Source organism: Sorex fumeus, unplaced genomic scaffold (assembly GCF_029834395.1).
Source record: "Sorex fumeus unplaced genomic scaffold, SorFum_2.1 ptg000072l, whole genome shotgun sequence".
Taxonomy (NCBI): Eukaryota; Metazoa; Chordata; class Mammalia; order Eulipotyphla; family Soricidae; genus Sorex; species Sorex fumeus.
The window spans coordinates 10373042-10379423 of record NW_026606129.1 but is presented as its reverse complement, the minus strand read 5'-3'; positions in this window follow the sequence as shown (position 1 = coordinate 10379423).

Sequence of the window (6382 nt, the reverse complement as noted above, 5' to 3'; positions counted from 1 at the left end):
CCAGCATCCCTATTGGTCGCCTGAGCACCACCAGGAGTCATCCCTGAGCACAGAGACAGGAGTAATCCCTGAGCATTGCTGGGTAGGGCCCTCAAAAATTAAAATAAGAAAGGTTGATTATTCCCTGGAGTATTTTATTGGGCGGGGCGAAGTTTCCAAAGTGGGGCTCAGGGGCCACTCCTGGGCCAGTGGCTCAGTGTTGGAACCCGAGAATGTGGTGCTGCCTGTGCCCTGCGGTGTGGGGACCACCAAGAGCCACCCCAGCAGTGCCCGTGGTCCCTGGAGTATGTCCAGAAGAAACATTTACTAGGTTCAGGTGGCAGAGAGACAAGCTGTCTTTTGGGGGGTCACACCCAGCGGGACTCAGGGGCTGCTCCTGGCTCTGTGCTTAGGGGCGGCCCCCCAGCAGTAGACAGCGACCTTGAGGTGTCAGGATGGAATTGGAGTCACACCCAGCAAGGCAAACGCCTTAACCACATCGCCATCTCCTGCTCCCAGCTGTCATTTGCCGTGGATCCAAGCAATATTAAGAGGGCCTGGGGCTGGAGCGATAGCACAGCGGGGACGGCTTTTGCCTTGCACACAGCCAACCCGGGTTCAATCCCCAGCATCCCACGTGGTCCCCTGAGCAACGCCAGGAGTAATTCCTGAGTGCAGAGAGAGGAGCAACCCCTGTGCATTGCCGGGTGTGACCCAAAAAGCAATATATACATATATATACATATATGATATATATGTATATCACACTATCACACTATCTTCCCGTTGTTCATCGATTTGCTCGAGCGGGCCCAGTAACGTCTCCACCGTGAGACTTTGTTGTTACTGTGTTTGGCATATTGAATACGTCACGGGTAGCTTGCCAGGCTCTGCTGTGTGGGCGAGATACTCTCGGTAGCTTGCCAGGCTTTCCGAGAGGGGCGGAGAAATCAAATTTGAGTCGGCCATGTTGGCTGCGTGCACATATATATGTATACATACATACATACATGTATACATAGGTGTATACATACATACATATTTGTATATGTATATATACACATGTATACATATATATCATATACATATACACCACAGCCCCTTCTGAGTCCCAGATGGGCCAGGGTTCCCCCAGAGACTGGCTGCCATGGGTCTGAAGGATCACAAAGAGATACAGTCACAAAGTTGTTCATGATTGGGTTTCTGTGGGTTCAAACGGTGGGGGCTGAGAACCGCCTTCCCAGTCCTCCCCAGCAGAGGCACAAAGGGCCGGGATCAGAGACTGATGGGGAAAATGGCTCCTTCAACACAGAGCTGCTAGCACACTTACAGCACAACAAGGAGTTCCAGGTACAGGACGGCACGTAAATATGAAAAGTCTAGAGGGGAAATAAAAAAGTAAGTAATTCACTACAAATACAAAGTCCAGAATCACCAGAAGTTTTGACTTACAAGTAACCAAAACTGATTTGGGAGAATTGTGACAATGAGAGATAAAACACACACACACACAAAGGGTTAAAGATAAACTCAAGGAATTAGGGGTGTCTGCAAGAGCACTGTAAGCTTTTCTGGGAGGAGGAAAAGGGGCAATTCACTGAGGAAACCGAAAGCACTCAAACAGGTTTCAATCACACAATGCTGGAGCCTCGTCCCTTCACCAGTGCGCATTTCCAAGTGGTGGTGGTGGGTGGGTGGGGGTGCAGTTAGGATTGAGAAGGGGCCACTGGGGACATTGGTGAAGGAACTTTACAGAGTTCCCACTAACGCTTTTCTCCCAGGTGACTGTAGATCCCAATATGGTCGCCCCAAGCCCACCAGGAGGGACCCCTGACAGCAGAGCCAGGAGAAAGCCCCGAGCACTACCAGGTGGGGCCCCAAATCCAAAAACCAAAACCAAACACGCAAAAAAAAAAACCCCACAAAAATCTGTCTCCCAGGTTAGAGAAAGGTAAAGTTCAGGGGTCAAGGCTTTTGCCTTCTATGTGGTCAACCTGGGTTTGATCCCGGAATGGCCTCGGGTCCCCTGAGCACCCCGGAGGCGGGGGGGTGGGGATCCCTGAGTGCAGCTGGGTGTGACTCAGGGCTAGAGCACTTGCCTTGTGTATGCAAGGTCCTGGGTTCGATCCTCAGCTCCTCCGAGCCAGGAGCAGCTCCAGGGCCTCACCAGATGTGACCCCAAACAGACACTCTGACACAACCAGATAAACAGTCCTGGACACTCACCTTGTCACTGGTCATGCTGCTTCGTCAGCACATGACGACGTTGAATTTACAGGACACTCGTGCCACCAACCTCCCACCTCACGAAGCAGATTAGATCAGAGTCGAACGCGTCAAAACAGGTGATCAAACAGGCGGTTTCCTTCGAGAAGCCAAAGGACCTGTTTCTTGGGCTTTTTGCTGCCTTCTAAGAGATCTTGCCAGAGCAGTCTGTGTGGCTGTGGTTTGGCAGATGTCTGACTGGTTTCCTGGTGCCCTAGGCTTTTCGATGGGGTCCCTGGGGAATGCCAGGGAGGACAGACTGAGTAGCTGTGGCCATCATCAGCCTAAAGAGAAAACCCACTAGGTCTGCTGGATGGCCTCACGTCTTGCCAAAAGACTCTTTGTGCTTCTAAAAGAAGGAAAGTCAGAAAATCTCTTTGATTGAATCTGGGCCCTCGTCTCGTGCCTGTCCGGATGGGTTCTGGCCAACTTTCCTTCTGCCTCCTTCTTGCTGCTTTTGACTTGATATCAGTCCCTGCCCCCTAAAGCGGCCTGGGACACTGGCATCTGCGGGTCAGAGGGTCACCAGGTCCAGTTTCGGCCGGTCAGACTTCATTCTGCCCATTTTACAGGTGATATAACTGAGAGCCAGAGGGAATGTTTAATGTTGGGAGAAGTCCATTTCCAGCTCTGACGCCACCAGCTAACAGTCCGGGTTTCTCAAGACCATGGAGGCACCAAGCATCTAATTTTATGCCTGTGGCTAACTTCAAATGTGGGTTATTTATTTATTTATTTATTTTGCTGCCCAGGGCCTCACCCCTGCAAGGCAAGTGCTCTACCACGTGCTCCACTTCCACCCTCAAACCTGGGTTTTAATGGCTTGTTGTGTGACCTCATAAGGCCAAGTGGAGCTTTTTCCAGGGAGAGGGTAGAAGTCCTGACCTCAAAGTCTGGGAAGATTTGGGGCTGGAGCAATAGTACAGCAGGGAGGGCATTTACCTTGCACTCGACCGTCCTGGGTTCAATTCCTGGCCTCCCGGATGGTTCCCTGCATACTGCCAGGAGTAATTCCTGAGCGTAGAGCCAGAAATAACCCCTGTACATTGCTGGTGCGTGGCCCAGAAACAAACAAAACAAAGCACAACACAAACGTCTGGGAGGACTGAGTTCAAATCCTGAATCAGATATATGACCTGGAGCAAATGATCTTACTCCCCCAGAGATGAGCCTCAGTTTACCCATGAAATAATAGCAGTCCTCCCTGAAGGGAAGGGTCCCATTAACAAGTATTTTAAGGTGGTTACGACAGGCCTGTGTGGATGATGACATCTCTCTGGTGACCCAGTAAAAATGTGCAGAGTCAGACCCTTCCCCCAGCCCCTCAGGGCGCGCTTCTCAGCCCCAGAGGCCGTGGGGCCTTCACTTCACCCTTGAGACACTTCACCCCTGAGAGCTCTCACAGCCCAAGGGCATCAGAGTGAGGGGCCATGAGGCTGACCAGCCCAGCACACAGCAGCCAAGCTGCCTCCTGCGTGCTCGTGGCCACTGGGTCACGTGGCCCCAGCGGGCAGCTCTGGAACGCGGGCGGCCAGTTGATGCGCTATGTCCTGCTCTGAGCTGGCTCCCTGGGGCAGTCAGCTGTGTCCACAGGAGCGAGGAGCCTGTCGCTTGAGTCAGACACACCGCCAAACACTCAGGACCATGAGGTCACCCGGGTGGCGCAGAGCCACCCACTGCCCCATCGGCCCGGGAGGCATGTCTGCGCAGAAGCAGCTGTGCCTGCGAGTGGGCGTTGCTCAGGGCCAGCTGCTGGGAGCAAAGACGCTCCCACGCCCCCGCCCCCACGCCAGAGCTTCCGTTCAGCAGGGCGGGCATGAGACCTGAGAATTTGCATTTCTAGAAGGTTTACAACTGCTGCTGCAGCTGTTCCAGAGATGATGCTGTGTGTGTGTGTGTGTGTGTGTGTGTGTGTGTGTGTGTGTGTGTGTGTGTATTGCCAGGAATCCAACCCTGGGCCATATGCCTGCGAAGTGAATTCCCTGCCACCAAGTCACTCCCTCGACCCCAGTGGGCCAAATGTGCAGAATAGGGGCTGGAGCGATAGCACAGCGGGGAGGGCGTTTGCCTTGCACGCGGCGGACCCGGGTTCGATTCCCAGCATCCCATATGGTCCACCAAGCACTGCCGGGAGTAATTCCTGAGTGCAGAGCCAGAAGTTACCCCTGAGCGTGGTCGGGTGTGACCCAAAAAGCAAGCAAACAAACAAAATAAAACACAAAAAAAATGTGCAGAATAACTACTTAATTCAATTTCCTTTCCATGAGATAATGATAGTGCCAAAGTCCTTACATAACTCTAGGGCCGGAATGCTCACTGCCTGCTCTGTCAAAATATCTTACCTCTTTTTTCAATTTTGCTTTTGGGCCATACCTGGCGGTGCTCGGGGCTTACTCCTGGATCTGCATTCAGGGATTCCTCCTGGCGGGCTCAGGGGGCGATATGGGATGCCAGGGATCAAACCCAGGTCAGCCGTGTGCAAGGTGAGAACCCTACCCACTGTACTATCTCTTTGGCCCCCGCCATTCTCAGTTCTGATGAGCCGCATTTCAAGGGCGCCACAACCTCCCAGGACTGGGACTGTGCAGCGACCCTGTCCCTGTTCATTTTCCCAGATGCCGCGGGGGTGGGGTGCAGGGTGCCCCCAGCTCCCGGCCCCCCTAGTCAGGTTCTGGCCTGAAGCAGTGGTTTCCTTCTTCACCCACCCAGTTTCCTGCCTTGGCTCCCCTTACTCTACCAGTTGCCCCCTTTTGTGTCCACTGTGGCCCCCTTGAAGTATCCTGGGGACCCACAGGGCCCATGCAGCCCTGACTGAGGCGCACTGGTCTGAAACATAGATTGAGAGGCTGGAGAGGTAGCGCGGGGGTAAGGCCCTTGTCTGGCAGACAGCAGAGAGCAGAGCCCGATCCACGCCCGGCCCACAGGGACCCCTGAACACCGTGGGAAATGACCCGGAAGCACAAAGCAGGGAGTAACCCCAGAGCCCTGCTGGGCGTGGCCCATCACCCCCTCTGAAGCCATTTGCTTCTGCACCTCCTATCGGCACCCCTTCGCTGTAGCTCTCAGCCTCCTGGCTCAGTGCTCCGGGCTGAGCCCCCTCCTGCCTCCCCCCTCCCGCCCCTCCCCCAACTCCTCGTGATCTCCGGACTTGGCGCATCATCAGGGCCCTTGAAACACAGCTTAGACCTCAAGATCCATGTTCGATAAGCCCTGACTCAGCGTTACCCACAGGGCAGGTGGGGGCTGGGGGACACACACCCCACCTCCTCCCTGACTGCAGGTTGGCTCAGCTGCCCAAACCTGCATCACTGTTTGCTGGCAGCAAGCAAATACACCCCAAGAACACTGGCCTGAGCTGAACCCAGTATGAGGGAAAGGGAGCACTGGTGCTGGCTCATCCAGGACAGCCAAGGAAGGCCTCCTGGAGGAGGTGACACGAAGAAGTGGGAGAGGAACTGTGTCGGGAAAAGCATTCCAGGCCCAGGGAACAGCCTGTATGCGCCATAAAAGGAACCTGTTTGGAGCGCTGGGCCCGTGTGACCAGGGCAGCACAAAGGAGGAAGCAGAAAGGAGAAGGGCAGAGAGTGGGCGCCGGGTAGACCCTGAGGAGGAGGAGAAACGAGAGGTGACTCGGGTTTGAGTAGGATCCCCCGTGTGCCCAGAAAAGGGGTCCAGAGCAGAAACTGGGCACACAGGGTCTCCCTGTGGGGCCCTGGCCGATACAGCCACAAGGCAGGACTCCAGATCAGAGGCAGCAGAGGGTGAGAGAGCCCCAGAGCCTGGTCTCCCTGTGACTCCTCCTCCAGGAAGCCCTCCTGGGACTGCCAGCTCCCTGCCGTCTTAGAGCCTGTCATGGCCTGTCTCTCTCTGGCCTCGCCACTCCCGCACAAGACTTGTTTCATGTCCTGCTTCAGAGCGCCTGATGAGTGAGCAGAGACAGCAGCTGGCTGACTCAGCATTCTCCACAGGCAATGGTGAGAGGTCCCTGGACACACCCCCCCTCCTCCCAGCCCACAGTGTCACTCAGTGGCCCCAAACCCACATCACTGATCTCTGGCAGGACCTGGAGGCGGGGCCTGCCCCCCCCATCTGCCTTCCTGGGGAGCTCTGGGGGCGTCCAGTCAGACAGGAAGGCCTG